This window comes from Cuculus canorus, chromosome 3 (assembly GCF_017976375.1).
Source record: "Cuculus canorus isolate bCucCan1 chromosome 3, bCucCan1.pri, whole genome shotgun sequence".
Classification (NCBI taxonomy): Eukaryota; Metazoa; Chordata; class Aves; order Cuculiformes; family Cuculidae; genus Cuculus; species Cuculus canorus.
In genome coordinates this window covers 48,662,868-48,684,121 of record NC_071403.1, presented here as the reverse complement: position 1 = coordinate 48,684,121, position 21,254 = coordinate 48,662,868, and the positions used below count along the sequence as shown (strand labels likewise).

Below are 21,254 nucleotides of genomic sequence, written 5' to 3'. Positions count from 1 at the left end.
TAGTTTTAACTCCCTGAAAGCTCAGGCAGCCATAATAGAGGAGAGGACTAGTCATCTGGGTTCCCTTTATACTCAGTGGAGAGAGTGATCCCTCCAGAGAGGGATTCATCCCTTCCTAAGACAGATGCCTATGGCAGACAGGATGAATCGCCCTCTGAAGGGTCCTCTTGCTCAATAAACGGAGTCACCCCACCATTACAGAGAGGACTCAGACTACAAGCAGGGATTTGATGCCTGTTACAAGTCAGATGAGAAGAATTCTTCACAAACAGACTCTTTGAAAGCAGTGTCAGTATCATCTAAGGATGACCCACTCAGTCCTCTATTCCGCCTGTCATAAATGAGCTTTGTAGGATAAAATCCATATTTAGATAGAAGTATTATTTACCAGAGTTCAAATGCAAGGTCATGCTATTATTTAATACATGGGAAAAACATACAGAGGAAAAATTAGGTTAGAATCAATTTGGAGTGATTTCCACAGGGACTGGGGATTCAGAAATGTAAGAGAGATCCTGCAGTCAAGTTACAGGGTTCAGAACGGACACTCTTGCTTTCTAAACTCCTTTTCAGAGAGAAGCCTAGAAGTGGCTGGATACAGTCCTAATCCCAGACCTGGTCAACTGTTTACGGGTAAGAGATACAGAGGGTAAGGGATTATACGTGTTTATATCTGACGGATTATATGTGCATTCTCCATGTCACTTAGCTAAGATTTCAAAGTTCTGTCATACGTTTCCAGAATTCACTTACCTTTCATCTGGACATCAGGTGTTTGCTCCAAAGTTCAGAACCAAGGTTTCACGAAGCAGACTCTCAGGCATTGGATCTCCTAAAATAAATCATTTAATGGAAAGATACAGCAGCATGGTCAGCTCCAGAGAGAGAGGTCAGCACAAACAAAGAAATCACTGGGTAATTATAGCCTTACAGACTACTTTGCCACCCCTCATCTGATGGTTCAGTCAAGTAGTAATATTTGAGCCTTGGGTTCTCTTGTTCCTCATTGGATTCCTTTGCTCCCTTTCAAACAGGTCTTTATCTTGCCTTAGTGCAGCTGGTGTTGATAGTCTGTCTCCACGAAGCCTCTGTACCTTCTGGGTCTTGTTGACTCTGGAGACCCTGTTTTGACTAAGCAGGTTGTACACACTGAGAAAGTTTTAAGCGGAAATTCTCAGCTTGTAGCCCAGTGCTTCAGCAAGTCTGGATATTCATGCTAAGAAAGCCAAGCAAATTGCATACTAAATCATGCAATATTGTAACTCTAAATTAATAATTGTATTTAAAATGTTACTTATGGAAGTTAAATAAGTAATCCCTGCTAAAGAGGAGAATTGCATGGCATGCAGTCCAGCTGCCATCCATGGAGGACACAAATAGGGCTCACCAGCAATCCATCATCAGTAAAAGATCTCGTTGCTTCGAGGAACACCCTTGAGAGGTGTCCCAGCACAAGGGGAGATCATGCAGCCACACTGCCTAGCAGGAAGAGCTCAAGGAAAGCTCACTTAGGCTGCCATACTTAGGGGATAAAAGTGTTGGACTTGTAGTCAAATTGCATACAATAGCAGAAGTATGCACAAGGCTCATTAGTCCTACAGTTTATAAGTGTTCACTGTGTAATTTGTGGGGTTCCTGGAGGAGTTCTTGGCCTGGCTATGGGCAGGCCTTTACCTCCTCTGGAACCTGAGCCAAAATGTTGCTGGTTTGGCTAGGGGCAGTTGAGTGCATCCATCACACTGCCATGTGCCATATCTTTCAGCCTCATTTATTTATATCAGCTGTCAGAGAACAGGTTAGTTCACAGCACTGGGAAGTACAGCGCCTTTGTTCAAAAACCACCTGTGCCAAAACTGCACCTTGTTTTCGCAGGATCAACTATTGAGCTTTTTAGTGTCACTCTATCATCAGGAAGTCAAATTCTATCCCAAAACACTCTTCCACTGTTTAAACCTACAAGACAGCTTCCTAGTTTTAACTCCAAAGTCATGCCCAACCTGCTGAGCCTTGAATGCAGTTTCACCACTTATTACTGTATATCAAGCACTGGCAAATCTTTGTGGTAAGAAGCAAAATCATTCACATTTTTCTCCTGTCCTTCACCATAAGTCTGTCATACATTATGAAATGTTGGCAAGGGATCCAGGGTTGCTGTATTTCTTTATACAGCTGTTAGGGATACATTAAATAACCCAACTTAATTTTACAAGCACCTGTCATATTCTTGGATATTTTCCACTTCAGAGATCATCTAGTTTCCTCAAGTCCAGTAAAGTAATTTTTTTTAATCTTTGAGAATGCCAACAGATTAAAAGATGAATTCAGAGATTTAAAGGCAGGTAGGTATAGTGGACACGGCACTAGAAGAAAAGAGCAGCCCTGACAGTGAGCTGCTCTGTGGCCTCGGACAAATCACTCCACCTGTCTTATACTTCTGTTTTCTCATCAATATTTTTGCCTGCTTAAGTGTGCAGTTTCTGGGGCAACACCTGGGGGTCTGGAGAGTGCCTGTCAGTATAGAATTCCAGCATCAGGCGTTGCGACATCATGATACAAATAAAAAGGACAGAAACTTCAGGGAGTAGACGGATTTGAAAGGAAATTTCTGCAATATTTTTTTAAACCTCTGATGCTATTGGGGTCTTCAGATCTCCAGGCTCTGAAGCTGTAGCAGTTTTTTAAAGGAATAAGTGCCTGTTGTAGATCAAAACAGGGAAGAATGTAGATGGCTATGTTTTTATGACTGGCCTCTATTCTGCTTGACTTGGTTATGTTTAATACCTGTGGAGCAGGTAATTTTAATAAATAAAAAAAAAAATAGAAAAGGAGAAAGTGTCAGCATGAGGCTGGGTATGAAGTTATTGAGAACAGGAGCGTAAATGTGTCGAGGAAATCCCCAGTGATCCAAAAGGGAATGCAAGTAGCTTTGCAAGCAGCAGGAGCAAGCTGGAATAATCGTACACGGGTCTTAGCTTTGCAGAAAGATTTTCATTTTTCAAACTGTAAATCAAACCAAATTAAATCAAACCTACATTTCTATAGCACCTTTCATACAGGGGTCCCAAGGCACTTCACACAGAAGGCAAAGCTACTGAAGTGTTTTTAAACTCAGCCGGTCAGAAGAGCATACCTTGAGCCAAGGCGTAAAGGCTGGGAGTGCAGCAGCACCAAGAGATGGTACAGGCTGAGACTGCCCTGTGCCATGGGGCCAGGCTTGGCACTTCCACACCAATGGCTCACAGCACACAAACCTGTGTGTGAGGTGCGAGGCACTCATAAGCCATACCATATGTTCTCAGGGCAAAAGACAAAGTCATAGAATCATGGAATCACTTGGTTGGAAAAGACCTTTGAGATCAAGTCCAACCATATCTTCCACTACTAAACCATATCCTCATAAAAAAATCCCATAAACTCAATTAAGATGATGACAGAAGAGCTGGTTAACTGCTCCATAAGCATGAACACAGAAAGAGAGGAGAGGTATTTCATCCCTCCTCCATTCCTTATCTACAAGCTACAGCATCGATGCAAGAAAAGGATGCCTAAAACTGCACCAGCTCATGCAGCCTAGTGACTGCAGCCAGCAGCTCTCAAGCAGCAGTCAGGTTTTGGGTCACATAATCTCAGACTGCCCACGTGTACAGCCCACTTATCAGAGCAGAAACTCCCCAGCCCTTCCATTGGCACAGGAAAGGCAGCAGGCTGACATGTCCCATCAACCACATTCAGATATAACGACCCAGGCTGGATGGAAGCACAAGTACCACCCAGGCGGTGAAACTTTCAGCTGCTATGAAACAGCTCTCTTTGCTTGAAGATAAAGAACAAAAAAAAAAAAAAAAGCTCTTGAGTGCAAAAACTGCAAAACCACTGAAATCCTTTCACCAGTGACTGTAGGCAGGCTCACCTTTCTAAGGTAAATTTCATCTCTGCTAATCCTATCAGTTAATATTGAAATCAAATACAATATGGTATTTGACATGACAGTCTCCTCCTTATGAAGTCAGCTTCTGCATTTTGTATTTGCATACGATTTAATTACATTTTCATTCCAGGCCTTCCATTTTGTGTATTATGGGCAAAAGCACATGAATTCTGTATGACTGCAATAGTGGGAGATATTATAAAGCTTAGAATAATGCTGCAATGTTTAGAAACAAGGAAGAGGAGTATTGCTGTTTTAGGCATGAGTCTTCAGGATGACTGGTAAAGTGAATAAGCAGCACAGTACTGTTACTGAAAGATACAAAGCAGCATTTCAGTTGCCATTATAATTTTCAAGACGGTCACAGCTTTTTTTCTGTAAGATACTATACCTTGTTTATAGGGTTGATCTAACCCAGTACTTGAGGACAAAACGTTCAAAAAGAGCAGAACAGCAGGTCATCTCAATTCCAGGCAACATAAAACTATGGCACTGCTGGACTTACTTTCTGTTTCCAAGAGGTAGGCTGTGGGTAAGGTGGTATCTCTGCCCTGAGTTCTCCAACACGCATGTTTGCTTTGCAACACTCCTGCTCCCAGATTAATAAGGCACATTGGAAATCATGAAGATGTTTTGCATAGTCAGAATGGAAAAGATAAAGTTCATAATAAAAGGAAACAGCCAAGCAAACAGTTGGATTCTGTGCATCAGTGACCATTATTTACGTTCACTGATTACGAAAACTTTTAAGACCTCTCAGAGCCAAACGCTTATTAGCTGAAGGCACACACACAACATTCTTGTGCAAAGCAGTATCCCAAGTTGCTTGTAAGAGTAGCACATAATGCAGAATAACTTCACTCTTTGTTGCACCTATTGTAGCTATCAATGGGAGCTTGATGGAACAGCTGCAAGAAAGTGGTGATAAGGAGAAGCCCTTAGTTGCTTTGCACACATGAAAAAGGTTTTCTGTAGACTTGGGATAAAAATCAGATTACCAGATTCAGTCACTTATGTCCTCAAATCCTGACATGAAGAGTTAGTACTCAACTATATTTAAAAAAAAAGTTCTAAACTTGTTTTAGGACATAAACGTTTTTCATTTGTCTATTACATCAGAAACAGTGAAGAGAAGAAAAACACTGCATTCTTACATATTCAGTCAATACAGTGGAATGGACAATGGGAAATGTTTCTTGTCTTCTAAGTGCAGAAGACTTTTTCTTGTTCCTGGATTTTGCTCCTAGTTGAGTTTATGATTTCATAGCATTTACTGCCTTAGTTTACCAATCAGGATGGGTATATAATAGTGCTTCTTCTTAATTCAGAATTTATGTTTTCACAGAAGGTCCTTTACAAATGTAAAATACTGATTATTTTTTCCCCCAGTTTGTACAAGGTCTACAACATCTCCTTGAACACAGCATAAATTTCCTTCTTTTCTGTAGCAAAAGGACATTCAGAAAGACAGAGATTTGCAGACAAAACCAATTCAAATAGGACTGCCTGCCTATGAAGAATAGTGATGAAAAGCCAGTTTTGGTTATTTCAGCATTAAAATGTTTCAGCCATGACAATCCTTGACTTACAGGTGATTGCTCAGCACCTGTTGGATGGAATGGCACAATTAATCTTCTGGTTATGTAGGATAGTAGACACAAATATTCGTTGTGATCATGAAATAATAGGAGACACTGTATTCCCTTTACATTTTAGAAAGAATACAGTGTTTCCTACTCTTTCATGATCACAACGAATATTTGTCTCTACTATCCTACATAACCAGAAGGTGAGCTCATAACATCAAATCCCAATTATTCATCCTTGAAAACAACTTTTTATTCATGCCAGAGTTTAAAATTATTTGAAGTCAATGCTGCACTGTGCAAAGCTTTTAGTGTTAACATTTCACTAATGCTACGTTTCTTCCAATGTTGAAATTATGCATACGTGGAAACAGAAAAGCAGGCAGTATTTTTCTCTGGACTGGCTATTCCTATAATGCACATGAAGGCTTTAAAAAGTTCAGGACCAAATTTGGAAAACTGCTGTTTCCTCTGAGGAGAAGGAAAGAACTGATTAAGACAAAAATGTGGAACAATTCCAATTAATATTGTAGTTAAAAGATGTGAATAGATTTCTAAGTGGTAAGCCGTTTTCTTCTTTGGAAAAGAATTAACGGTCTTGTATTTTTTTAGAATCAGTTTTTCTTTCCATTTTGAACACCTTGCTTTTTTCTTTTTTTTTTTTTTGGAGCTATAATTTCTGCCTTCTACAGAGATAATATCAAGAAACTCCTCATTTCAGAGGAGTTACCTCAGTGAGATATATTCACCAAGCAGATACGTGTTAAACACAGGCAAGGCAGCACAGCCCCCTAATGAAAACACATACACACACAGAGAAATGCTTCAATACAAAAAGTAAAAGAAATACTGATTTTACACAATAAGTTGACAGGCTAAACAGTTCATGTTCATTAATACTTGTGAGCTGGTTTTGCACCATAACTGGAGAGATAGGATCACAGCAAAGGAAGAATTAACTAGTTAGGCACTAAGAGAAGAAAAGCAGATAAAGTCTCACATGTATGGACAAGATCAGCCAGCTATATACTTGTGCTTCATTAATAAACCACTGTAAATAATAAGCTGACCTCCATTAAGTAATTATCTTAACCCCTTTTTCCACACAATGATTTTGCCAGATGAAAGCAAATCAGAAGAACTGGATTTTCCCAGAGCTGCTTCTGTCTTATAACAAGGAATGGTTAGTCTCATCTTTCTCTTTCACTGCTTCTCACACCCCATGGCATCTCTGCTTTTTACTCTAATATTGGCAGAGGGGTGTGAGTAGTTCTTGTAATTCAATCATTAAGCTTTAAGACTGCTTCCCAAGGCTAAATGGAAGCCAAATCTCAAAGCTGCATGCATCCCAGCGCCCACTGGGATCTAAATACAACTAATTTCTGCTGGCTGAACTGTAATAATGAAGATTGTGAGTGCTCAGTGATAAAACTGAGGAGGCCTTATTTAAGACTATGGAAGTTATACCATGTGCAAAACCCTATTCCCCAAACCAAGATGGAAACACTGTTGTTGAATGTTGCAAGGATAAGACAGAAGAATATAATTTATGCATTATAATTGAAATCAAGGAAGCATTTCCTGCTAATGCTGTCATGCCTGCTTTGCAAGGCTAACCCTAATGACCACAATTGTGCTTTTTAATACAATTTCCAAAGCAAGTGGTGGCTAGGGAATAGTCCCATCAGAACACACACCACACATGCCTCCTCTACATTTCTTCATGTACAGTTCACAGATGATTGCTTTGCAAGACCGTGGATGCACAACTTACTCTAGAAGAGTGAAGAGTCCCATCAAAGCATTTACTAATAGACTCCCTGGCAGAAAAATCCACCTCAATGCAGTTCCAAGCCACTCTAAACTTTTTTTTTTAATCACCTAATGAACAGTTTCCATGCACAGGCAGTGTTGGGGAAAAAAAAAAAAAAAAAAAAGAATTAATCCAAATCACTGTCAAAAAATGCAGTTGAACTTTTTGTCAGTAGAGAGTAAACAGCCTGTGGCCTTCCAGTTTACACAGGAAGCAGAGAAAATTAACTATTTCTTTGTATTTCTGACCTGGCAAAAAGCCATAAGAAGAAATGCCCTAAGAAAACCATGCTGTCAAGATTTTCAGATCACAGTTTGCAGGTGCTTCAGCTCAAGGCTGAAGATGTTCAGGCAGAATACTTTCCTTAGGGATAATCACATAGAGCACTAAACCCCATCTCTATTTGATGGAGTACTTCTTACAAGTACTAGGGAGGGTAGGTCTAAAGAATGGGCTCATTCAGCTATAACCTGTACAAACCCTTAAATGTCACACAAACGGGGCTAAAACTGTCTTCTCACTCATCTTTCTAATACTTTCAGGATACTACCAACAAGACTACTAGCTAATGTCGGCTGCATTTGCCTGAGCTCAGGCAAGCTCTCCTCTCCAGCAGCAGGGTCAGTCTAAGGAGGTACATTTGGCCACAAGGACTATCACTGGTAAGAGCCACACCCTCAGATTTCCTTCCTTCTAATCATTTCAATTTAGCCCTTTTTTCTTTCTCCAGCATAACTACTTACAGTGAGAGTATTAGCAAATGATATTAGCAAATCAGTGATAAAAGCCACTGGTCATTAAAACAAGGAGGTATCCTGGATTTAAGCACTAAACAGAGGGCATTAGCACTATAATTACTGCCACATTAGTCCACATTAGTACCACATTCATATCAGTGCCAGCCAACTCTTGGAAACACAAGTCTTCTTCGTTAATTGTTTTTCATGATGCTTTTGTCTGTCATGATTCTCCTGACTGCAAGCCTGGTTAGCCAGGCTCCCCCCTCTCCAAGATCTTATATGGAGAACATATTGGCTACCAGCAAAGAGAATGTGCCGAACACACACAAAAATCCTAAATCTTCTTTAGTTCTTATCTGCCTGAAAAAACACACGAAAGATTCATGGATATATCCATACTAGTGTTGACTTACTATAGAACGCAGTAAGACAGCTAAGAAAAAATAGGTTTTATGTAGCTGTGTCTGCCAAAACTAGAATCTTTTCTTCCTCCAGTCACTAAGGGTCCTCCTAGAAGAAAACTCATTTTTTAATCAAACTAGACTGCTTTTGATTTTTTTCAGTCTGGTATAAGATCCTTCTTGCTCCTTAATGTAAAGATACAGGATCAATAATTGCATCATGGCACTAATTTCTACTCTATGTCAGATAGGAATTGTTGACAGATGATGCTCCATCTGTCACAGTATTTTACAGTAACAAGTCGAAACCGCAAAAAAAATATTGTAAACTGTACCGTTAGGAACTGTCGCAACAGAGCATCTTGAGGTTTTTGTAAATAAAATTTATTATAATGAGAAGTCCCAATTCAGAGCTTGGATTCTGGGACAGGTATAGCTATTTAGCATCTTTACACAAAGGGATTGAAAACTAATAGTGCCTAGCAAGGCACTATTTAAAGTAGATTTACATGGACAGATATCCACACACATGCTCTCCTCCCACTTGGAACTGGGCAGTGCTAGCTAGATCCCATCCAGAAGTCATGCCATCACCCTCACTAGGTGGTAAGCCCCAGCTACCACTTTAGTTACGCAATCATATTCCCCTGGACCAACGTCTAAATGGAGCAGTCACATGATGGTCTGTGTCTACTTATTCCACCATGTGCAGGGCTTCAACAGCGTTGCGCCAATAAGTAAGAGGGCTAGGGATGGCAGATGGTATGGAAACAAAGTAAACTTTGGGAGAGCCAGAGATGTGTGATCCCTGCTGGCACCCAATAGCACCCACTGAGGAGGACAGCCTACAGTTCTCACCTTATCTCTTTCTCCTCCTTTTCTCATTAGAATGGTGCAAGCCACAACAGATTCAGCACCTGGTTCCTCTGCAAGGGTGCACTCCTTGAAATGTATGACTCTGTCTAACCTGAAAGTGTGGCCCATCCTTTAATTTCAGTCTCATTCAAGTTTCTAACCTCCACGTGCTTTCCCAAAACATCAGAAGGTTGAAGGCAGGAAAGACAGATGATCCTGCCCTTGAAATGGCACTCGTTCAAGGCAGCTTTCTATCACATGCTCCCTGCTTAAGCTGTTTCCCACTAAAACACTGAGGCAAGGACAGAAACAAAACAAAGTGCCTGATGCAGTAGAATATACTAGAATACAACACACAAAACAATGATCATTTCAAATTTAAAACTTCACGCATGTCCACACAAACCAGAACTATCCAGTCTTGCACGGTCCTCGATGCAGCTCTCTGTACAAAAAGAAACAGAGCAAGACAGAGAGGGGGAAAAAAAAAAAAAAAAACTACATAGAAAAATAAAAAAAAACCCATCAAATTTGATTTATCTTCTGCATTTGCTGGTATACTCTGGGATTAATTCTTCTTGTATCACAACTGCGTTCCTTCTTTCCACCAAGCCCAGACTGAATGGTACAGCTTCCTCAATGTTTTCTCTGTGTTTGCTGGGTGAGCAAAGCCTTTTCATTTCACACATCATTTACAGCTCACTGCTGCGATTTCAGAAAGTCAGTGGGCTTTTACCAAACTAACAAGTGAGATAAACATTTTGTGTGTCTGTTAATTCTTAAAGTTCTGCAGATTTTCTGACAGTAGGCACCCTGAGCAGTCAGGGAAATTCAGTGGTTTCCATTCGATTTGCACCGCATGGCAAACAAGCTTACCCTGAAGTCAGTAAATAAATCAGGAAGAGAGGGAAATAAAGAACAGACTCTTCAGAGTCCTATCCTATTCCTACAATGCAAACCTAATTCCTTTCAACTTTCAATGTATCTGTCTCATGTGCCTCACTATATTCACTCACTCCTGGTTTGAACCAATGGAGGAAAGGTAAAAATGCCTTTCTGTCTTTACTGTTAGTGAGACAGACCTAGACATATTCATAGAATCATAGAATCATAAAATCACCAGGTTGGAAAGGACCTACTGGATCATCGAGTCCAACCATTCCTATCAACCACTAAACCATGTCCCTCATCACCCCATCCACCCATCCTTTAAACGCCTCCAGGGAAGGTGACTCAACCACCACCCTGGGCAGCCTCTGCCAGTGCCCAATGACCCTTTCCGTGAAAAATTTTTTCCTGATGCCAAGCCTGAACCTCCCCTGGCAGAGCTTGAGCCATTCCCTCTTGTCCTGTCCCCTGTCACTTGGGAGAAGAGGCCAGCTCCCTCCTCTCCACAACCTCCTTTCAGGTAGTTGTAGAGAGCAATAAGGTCTCCCCTCAGCCTCCTCTTCTCCAGGCTAAATAACCCCAGCTCTCTCAGCCGCTCCTCGTAAGACTTGTTCTCCAGTCCCTTCACCAGCTTCGTTGCTCTTCTCTGGACACACTCCAGAGCCTCAACATCCTTCTTGTGGTGAAGGGCCCAGAAATGAACACAGTACTCAAGGTGCGGTTTCACCAGTGCCGAGTACGGAGGGAGAATAACCTCCCTGGATCTGCTGGTCACACTGTTTCTGATACAAGCCAAGATGCCATTGGCCTTCTTGGCCACCTGTGCATTCTACTGTTCTAAGAGAATGACTGTTCACTCAGGGACAAATATTGGATAATGCATCCAGCTGCCCAATGCATCCAAGACAAGCTTCTATTTTCAAGACATGAAAAACACAAGAAACTTGATGTCTAAACTGGACATACAGGGTTTTATCTGCTACTGACCAAATGCAATGGCAAAGCTCCTAATTATTTTAAAAGTTCAGAACCAGAGCCTTTATACGTGCATATGAAAGTGGGCGAGTACACGTGCAAATAATAGTATGATTTACACAGATCATCGTTACACAGAATTTCAAATGTAACTTAGGTGTGCTTTTTATGTATGTCCAGCTGTATGTCCAAAGTTTTTTGAAGTGTGGTTCTGTTTGAACAAAGTGAAACACAAAAAGCCAAATAAAACAGAAAAACTGTGAATCTTTCCAGAGTGATTTTTCTTCCTGTGAGACCTGAGTGCATTCTTCTGTGCAACCAAAGATATGATAATTTAAGGTCAATATAACATCCTATGTTAAAATGGAAAAGAAAAAGCATTTTTTAAAAAAAAGGGTGCAAACATTTTGCTGCCTGGTTTGTTGTGGGTTTTATTTTTTCACTCCCTAGTAGCACCCTCCTATGCACAGCGAGCTTTGGCACCGCAAAATGACTAATTCCTTCTGGATTCTTAGAAAGTTGTCACCATCAAACATCAACATCAAAAATATTAAATGAAAAATTAAATGAAATAATTACATGTCATATTTATTAGCAATGAGAGAAGAAAGGGAATGGTGAAGCATTTCAACCTCCATGCCAGTAATAGACAAGCAAAGGGCCTGATTCTGCTACTTTCATTTAACTTTATTTAACAGCATAATAACGTATGATCATAGCTAGCAGAATTGGCAATAAAATGGCTATTCAAATTTAATCAGTATGAGAGAATCTGAGGACTAAAAAAAGGATGAGAGAAAAAATGGATGGATGCCTTCTATCTGGCATCGCAGTCCGGAGAGACTGGAAAGTGATGATTCTCTCATGGTCCTTATTTCACACGGCAATATGTTGTAAAGAGAATGGAACCAGTCACATATGTTCTGGGCCTGGCTGGGATGCGTCTGTTTTTTACAAGCATGAAAAGAATGTTTCTCCACATTAATAAGAACTTAAGGAAATACATAGCTACATCTTCCAAACCAAAGAAGAGAAAGATAGAGTGAAGAAGATGCAACCTTCTGAAGCAAGGTTATGCTTAAGGCAAAACCGCAATAAATTGGAATTGAGAGGCTCCCATTCGGCCTGTCAGTGTTCAGAGAAATACCAATACTGCAAAGGGAAATCTCTTGTATATACACACCCAGAAAACTAAAGATCTAATTTCGGAAGATATTAAAAATCGCAGACTTTACATGTAGGCCCAAATTTAAGCAAGACCTTAAATGTGTTCCTGAAAGAAGCTCTAGCTGTGTAACTGGTATATTTCAGCTATCATCAACCCTGAATAGCTAAAATTTGAACCATCAGCAATTTAGTTATATCACATCAGAGCTAATTTTTAAGTTTGTCTTTTGAAGGATGCTGACTGCTGTATCTAAAACATCCAAGGTCTTTTTCTTTTGGAGAGAGGAAATGTAGCAGATGAGGCAGAAATGCACAGGGGTCTCTGAATATTTTTGCTGTAGATCGCTGTGCAAAACCAATTATTTCATAAATTTGAAAAAAATGCAAAGCAGGATATTTCAAAAAGGAAACAACCAAAGTAGCACTGGTTTTGAGAGAAATAATCATGTTATTGTGGAATACTATCCAAGTGAGCTTCTTTATATTCCAAAATATTGTTTTATATATGGCATTTTGTATTCTTTTTGGTGTGTTTTTTGAAAGGGACACAATATTTAGGAATTGAACTATTAGACCTCAGAAAGGCTGTTATCCCAGGAAGAGAAGGACTCATTGCAAGTACTAGAGAAAGACAACAAAACCATAAACTAAAAAATGCCTCCAGTGCCAAAGATATTTTTAAGATATCATTTAACAATTTTAGCAAAATTAACACTTGTAAGAAAATAGAAAAAGAGTGAGAAGCAGAACTCGGGCAAATACTAATTGGGGAGTTTTTCAACTTCCTGTTCAGAGAGGCAAAACCAAATGCTGAGAGGAGCTCTTCTGGGATTTGGGAGGCAGGAGCTCTCTTCCCAGTCATTGCTGCCTGAATCCCCAGGTGATATTTCGCGTGTAGAGCCGAGACATTCCATGATCTGCAGAACAAGAGCCATGAACTTTATGGAGCGCTTTGAGATCTGCCATTACAAAACTATGGGTCAGGAAGAGGAATCCCAAAATCTGCAATTAGTTATACCAAGGGTGTCACATAAAGCAGATGAGAGGTTTCTACCAACATATTTTCTTTTGAAATCTGTTTAAAATTTAAGTGCGCAAGAGTAAGATGCCTGAGTCTTGTCTCCATTACAGCCTGGAATCAGCAGGAAGTCCTAGTGGTGATTTACTGCCTCTAATTTTTCATTTTAGTGCATACCAAATTCCCCCTATTTCAGTTGTTCTGAAGGCCAATATAATGATGTTTTTTTAAATTACATTTATATGAAGCCTTTTCTCTCCAATTACTTTCCCAGGTACTCACAAGTTGCACCTCACTACATCTTTGGGAGACAAATAATTGCAATGCCCATTAAAGGGGACTGCACAAATTCAAGAGATGCAGCTTGCCTATATCCCCCAAAATGTTGGACAAGGTAGAAAAGGCTTTCAGATCCCTGAAATTTACAGTGAAAGTATTTGTGCAGCAGTACATTGAAAAGGTCTGTGTCTTAGAGGGAAAAAAAAGTCATTGTGGGTAAATTTGAGGTTGCAGCTGTTAATAGTAATAAATTACACAGGCCTTCATTTACACCATGCCGCTGCAGCTCACGACAGTGGAAGCCATCCACATACCTCAAGGACAGACTGATGTAAAACATCACAGCTTCAAACGCAGAGGAGCTGTTACTGGGCTTCTGGTATCCCAACTGGGCACTCATGAAAAAGTTACCCATAACAACATTTCTGCTGATGTACTCCCTTTGTGCTTTTTATTTTTTTTAATGTGGGCACTTCAAACTTCAAGCAAAATGTACAGGTTAATTTTCCTTCTTCTTACTGGGATCTATAGTAGGTAATTTCTGAGAGTTCACAGCAAGGCAGAGAGAGAGAAATGGTAACTTTAACTTGCAGAAGAAACACTATGTCTTATTTCTTAATGTGAATGTGGCCTAAATGGTGATCTTTAGCTTTAGTGAGAAAGGTATTTTAAAGTTGCCTACAAAAATACTCTGCCTCCCTCCCCTATGGTAGTCTCCATCTCCCTCATATCTTTCCAGCTGCACCAAAGTTATGCATATTAGAACAAAGGTACCACTTATTTCTGGACTGAAAATTAATGTGGGCCCTCTCTCACACATTAATTGCCAGGAATGAGATCAGAAAGAAATACTGAGGTGAAGTCTAGATATAAGAGTGCTAACAATAAATATTCCTCAGCTCTTTTGGCCCCAGACATAAGATTAAACGTCCCTATAACTCATGGTCTAACATCTCAGCCAAACCTATAGCACTGCCACAGGTTTATAGTAAAAGTAGGCTTCTTTTTTTAGTTTCTACTCGTTTTCACCACTCATTAGACTTCGGGACTCTGAAATGGCCTTTGTTCCTGCCAGCAATGTTCTCCCATCATCCAGATTAAGGATTCATGCACTTCCTTTACTCTAATGGGACTTTTTATATCCAGAATAACCTTCTCACAATCGTGCACACTTCCTGTAAAGGAGAAGATATTTTCCAACGTCTCTGTTCTATTATTTGTGTCATCTGTAACAAACTATTCCAGTTTAATTGCAGAATTTGTCTCTGTTGTAGTATGGACAAAATAAAACACAACAGAACATTAACTTAAATAGCAAAACTAATGTTCACAGCAACATAAAAAATATTCCAAGGCTGAGGGTGCTTTTTCAATTTGCTCCATTTGATGAGGTGATTCTTTAGAGAAGACCATTAGACTCATAAACCTAATGCACAGAGGGCTTAACAGGGGAACAAACATGAACATTCACACATTCATAAAATAATGGTCTGAATTACAACACAGCAACTAACTCCACATCGAAGGAAAATGTTCAAGGTGGAGTATTAGATGTTCAGCCATGGACAGAGCAATGTTTATATCAAGTGATTTGGCAAAATCAAAAGGGGTGTCTGTCTAGAAGATGGTACAATTTACATGCAGGGCAGTAGTGTGGAGAGGCTAAAACTGCTGTGGTCCCTTTGATTGCAGTGTGCTCGTCTTTCACCTTGAAGTGAAAAAGGCATCATTTCTGCTTTTCTTCTTCTCTCCAACACCGTTACCATGTTTGGAGACTAATTCTATTGTGACTTCAGCCTGATTTTTCAACACTGGTCAATTTAAGTCTCCCATGCCTTCAACAGCAGCTGTAGAGGAGCAAATTTTGACTGCTACAGAACAAAAGGATTGGGCACACAATGCCCCATATTGTTGATGTGCTTGGCAGGTAGTCTAGACAATATTCTATTTTCATGCACGCGCACACACACACACATACGCACACGTTCTGGTCCTCTCCAAATAATAAACGATTAAGATTAAAGAATATACTAAACAGAACAGAGAAAAAGCTTTTGAAAACACTGCCTTAGCTCTTCAGTGCACCTTCTGTTTATAAAATGGCCATAATCCTTGCATCACATTACCTAATTTTACCTAATGCCCCTCCCTGCAATATCCTGCAAGACCCAGGGATGACAGGGCCTATAAAACTATATTGTTAACCATTTCTCCTATTAATGGAATGCCACTTCTTCTGTTTGTTTCACATCAGCAACCCTGCTGTACAATGTCATGTAAAATATATTTCTATAGCATGTTGCTGAGCAGTTCTCTTCCACTGGCTCAGTCTCACTTTGGAAGGAACAACTTGCCAGAAACCGCTAAGACCGTCCATATGAAAAAGCAGAAATTAAGGCTCTGCAGGGGAGCACATCACTGCCTTACAGCAAGGAAATAAGAAGCAGGGCTGTGGCTGCCCAGGAACCAATGATATTTTATCTCAGTTTAGTCGGCTATCATCACAGCAGCTTTCCTACATTTCCTATTCTTTAATTTCCACCCAGTAAAAGGGCTCCCACAGCTGAGGTATAAGATCCTTGACAATCACGTCCTGTTAACACTGTATTGCAGCCCTTCAGAACTACCCATTGAGCATCTTGTCCTCCCACCACTACCAAAGCAGTAATGGTGTCTCTCTCACGTGCATCACCAGCTAAGGTTAACTGTTATATCTGTTTAATATCTCATATTCTTGCTACCCAGGACTCTCCGCTGGCGTCTGGGGATGAACTAAACTCCTCGCTCGTGTCTCCAGTGTGTGTAAATTAGCATCTACATGATATAATTCCCCATCTGCACACACATTAAAGAGATATGTGTTTCAAAGCTGCTCTTACAGGACATATATTGATTCATACTACACAAAGTCACCTCTCAGGGCAAGGGGATTTGATTTACACATGACCCCATGGTGCAGAGGGAGAGGTCAAGCTGCCATGAGCTATGATCCTGCCTGAATCCTCCACGGATCTGGAGGAGAGGTGCTGGCCATTTCCTCCAAGCCCTGCGCCCACAGCCTGCTGACAGGGAGGAGTGCAACCAAGGTCACAGTAACAAAGCCCCTTCAGGGCAATCCTTGCCATTGCATTAAGGGAAATGTCTCCATGCTTCTCCATCTAAGCAATCTACCCCTTTCTGTCAGACAAGGAGTTCCCTGAACTTTGCTTTTCCGACACAGCAACACAAGCTGCTGCATAGGTCAGTCATCACATGCGCTCCTCCAAGCAGAGAGGTTTAATAGTCCTCTCCTGACATCTTCTTTAATAAGCAGCCTGACAGGTTATGCAGCTTCCAGTTGTTTTATTGCTACAAGCTGGGCAAATGCTAGTGGAAGATGGTGGGCGTAACACTTCATCCTTTCATTTAGAATAAATTCAGAGAGGCCATTAAGGTTCTTTATGAAGCCAGATGTTTGAAACAATAATGATCTCCACCCCAAACATAACTACATGCCATCTCCCGAAACAAAGACACATGTGGACAGAGAGGTTTCACAGGCAATTATGTTGTGAGGGATTGTGCGTGACAGAAACAGCAAGACCAGAAAAGCTGAGGAGGAAGACGAAAAAAAGACTCCATCACTATTCTGAGAAAACAAGAAAGAATAAGCATCTGGATGAGTAAGTGCTGGGGCAGAGAGATCTGACCCTGTGTGTAACAAGATTATCTCCTGCCTGACATCCTGTGGGTTCAAGAGAGACGTTCCTCATGTGTTCTTTGTCATAATACAAGATTTCATCAAGACCACCTGATTTCCTCATTCATCTCTCCTCCAAACAAAAGACCCTGAAATTTTGCTAACTTATAAGTTCAGATGTGCATAACACCTAACCTAAGGGACTTTTAGTAACTATGTTCACAGACATCATCTATTGAGTCAATTAAACTCAGATCATATTTGAGGGGTTGGGTTTTTTCAATCACTACACAAGCTGTGCACACTTCCACTGTCTCCACTGTCCTGCACACACAGTTCAGGGAAAGAGCATCTCGCCCTGGAGGAGAATGAAGTCCAACATGGAAACTTTATAAGTGTTTGGTGACCCCGGTTAATTTGCCGTCACAGTAAAATTTTGCAATTGCTTCCTCAAAACCAGTACGTACCTAATGGCTGATCAGGTGTAATGACCATGTTCCCTCGACAGTAATAAGCAAAGTGTTACCATTTATTTGATAGACATTCATAATGATCACGTATACGATTTTAAGGGGAAAATGTGGACAAGAACGGGGATTGCCATTCTGCAAACATAACTGTATGCTCTTCATAAAATAGTTGCTCTGAATGGCAGTATTTTTCTTAGTTCTTGGACAGATCCACTCCTATTCAGAGCCATGATATGACTAGTTTTATTCTTTCTCTTATTACAGCTCAAAAGAGTGCAGTCACAAAAAAGTAGCACTTTTGACCACTTGTACTGATAACAAAAGAGAGAGCATGACCTAGCTTTTGAGCTAATCACATGCAACAACTATTGACAACCTTTCCCCTGTGTCATCATACTAGAACAGCCACCTTGTGAAATTTCTCCTTTGGTTGCCCCAAAGCATCATGTCTTTCTCAGCCTCTCTCCTACATTAGAGCCTCCACTCCTGCCTATCTGCATGTCCTCCACTTTCTCCAAACAGCTCTTAGGAAGAGACAGAAGATCTTGCTGTCCTCCATTTGCATGTCCTCTGTCTCTGACCCCAACCAGGAACAAACCTTAACCCTTTGCCATTCTCCTCAGACCTAAACTAAAGCTTCCCCATCCCAGACACCATTCCCTCCTGAACTCTCCAGTTGTGTGTGTGTGCATCTCACTGGCTCCCTTCCCCAGCTTCTCCAGCTGCAGCCTGTTGAAAAGGAAGCGTAAGATTTTTGTCTGCAATTGATTTTAATTCTTTCCCTCATGCTGCCCTGCAGGCACCAGTTTGCCAGCCCAGCTGTGACACGGAGCTCAATCAGCTCTCCCTCACGCACAGCCTTCCCTCAATGAGCTGTGACTGATCAGAGAGAGGGACAAACGCACATGTACATTCATATTCATTTGTTCACATGCTCTGGAGTTTTCTTACAGTATGACGCCTATCATAAGAAAACATCTGCTTTGTTTGTCTTTAAGGTAATTGTTTCCTCAGCAGTCCTGGAAATGTAAACATCACAGTGCTCAGCCTACTGCAGGAGAGCCAGAAAGGAGCTCCGAACTGAAAGTGAAACGGATGAGAGCAGCTGAAGTTTTCAAGCAAAATGAAAATACAGAAAGCTTGAGAATAGATAAAAAAATGGTAGCAGGGAAGATAACAGATTTTTTAATATTCTTTTTGTAATAAAGCCCTAATGTCTTGCTTTAAGGAGCTGAAAGGGAGGAACCAATGTGAAATTTTCCTTCCCACCATCAACTTTCTAGAAGAGTCGTGATGAAGCACAGTGAATTTGGCTTGAAAAGGCATCTCAGCTTTCTTCTCTCCTAATGGATAACATTCCCCAAGCGCTCTCATTTATCAAGTCACCTAAGGGGTGAGAAATCCATAGTGGTAGACCATACCTTGTAAAACACAATCATCTAGCATGATCATCTGCACAATCAACTCCAGTCACTCTGTTTAATATCAGAGACTCACATTTTGTGACCCCTGCCCCGTGCCAAATGTTCTGACTTTAAGATTCTTACATCCACTAGTAGATGCTTGCAAGGCTCAGCATCAGGAGGCAAGCTGCAAGTTATGCATCACATCTCAAAGGAGTAAGATACAGTAAACAAAACAAAAAAGTCAGTGTTACGTATCATACTCAATACATGAGATTTTACAGTGAAAATTATAACAGTTATGTCTTCTCTAGATAAGATTTCCAGTAACACCAACACTGTACCAGGACCAGAAAAATATAAGTTATAGGATAAACACACGTGCCATTTTGCAATAAAAAATGAAGTTTTTATTATATGAGCATTATCCACGACAGAAGGAAATTGAGGTTAATACAAGGTGAGAACTCCATTACTGAATTTCTGCTCTCTCCCAGAGCCAGTGTAAGTGCTGTGCCCTGGAAGACTTGCCATTTGGGGACTAACCTGCAAGAGAGCAAGAACCAGGAAATGTGTTCAGGAAATACGGGTCCTGCAGTCCTCTGTGAAGCCAGGACTAAAACAAATGAATAGCAAGACAAAGCCTGGACAGCAAACCCATGTGAGAGCAGCTGAAGGACTACATTAAAAAGCTGTGGATAGATGCATGGATTTTGACAACCTCCTATATATTCTAACACATGATACACAGAGAAGAAAGTCTTGTGCCTGGTGACCCTGAAGAGAGGAGGCCAGGAAAGTGAGTGGAATAGGATAGAGCTTTCTTTTAAAAAACTAATTGGACCAGTGGAGTGATGCTGAACCTGCTTTGTGAAGAATGTAATCGCTGTACCTGGATGTGGTAATTCCCTCATGAAAATCTGTGTTCTGTAGAAACTGATGATGCTACCAGAAAAACACTGGTATGACAACCCATCATGTCCTAGATCAGTCCAAGACCTGGTCTTTTGGAAGCAAATCAAGGACATAGTATTAGTATGTCTCTCTTATACGGATGTCACATCTACCTTCACAAGTTGCTAAATGTTCTTATTTACTGTTGAAACAAGGAGAGATCATATGAGTTTGTGGTATTCAGCATGTGCCGTAATGAGGCGTACACATTCTTTCAGCGCAAACAGTGAGGTCTCCAAATAATGAATATGAACAAGTAAATAATCTCATCTAAGAAAGGGGATCCCATGGAAGGAACCTGCCAGGCACCTTATTCAGCAATTTGTCCAAAGACTCTCAAGAACCTGAAGAGCTTTAAAAAAAACCAAAAAACTTTAAGCCTTATTAAGTAGCAACTGTAGTCATCTTGCACTACTCCTTAGATCTTACTGTTTGAGAGAGAAACGGGGGAGGGACAGCAGAAACAACAATTTGCAAATCTTCTTGCTGAAATGTATTTAAATCACAAATGCTGATATTTTACTGAAACTACATTTTTCCACTAGAGGGAATGTAGAAGAAAGGAGGGTTGGCCCTTCCTGTCTTGGATGATAAATATTAAATCTACTTGAACTCTAGTAATTTACATAAGTTAAAGCAGAAAACAGAAAAGGGCTGGCTGAACCTAAAAGAACTGGAACATTTCTTAGTGCTCTGGGAGCCCTTTCTCAATTCAGTGAGACTCGGTGTCCTTGGCTATATTTTCTAGCTTTCTGAAGATGAAATAGGGAAGCTATTCAGCATTTCGCTACAGTTGCAGAAGAACATGGGAAGAAGGCAATTTAAAATACAGGAGTAGAGATGCCTTCTGTTATTATGCTTACATTCTACTGTCATTTATTCCAATTTCAAAGAGCGGCATTTGGAGCTAAAAGGAAAACTCACTCCAGTGCTTAAAACCAATCAGAAATAAACAGTAAAACATTTTGGAGAAATAAATATACAATCTTTATCAGAGGAACAATTGCCAGCCTTAACTGTGAACAGGGAAGACTGATAGCTAACCTCTCAAATAAATGGCCATAAACCTTTCCTCTGCCGGGAACAGCAATGACTGCT

The 21,254-nt window shown here is 40.5% G+C and overlaps 1 long non-coding RNA gene across 1 annotated transcript in view; it reads right to left on the bottom strand.

The window, feature by feature from the left end:
- Nucleotides 1–21,254, bottom strand: part of LOC128851776 (uncharacterized) — a 58,438-nt gene that overhangs the window by 12,521 nt on the left and 24,663 nt on the right. Inside the window, exon 2 of the long non-coding RNA XR_008449218.1 lies at nt 754–832. This is a non-coding gene — a long non-coding RNA (uncharacterized LOC128851776). The remainder of the gene's footprint in view (nt 1–753; nt 833–21,254) is intronic.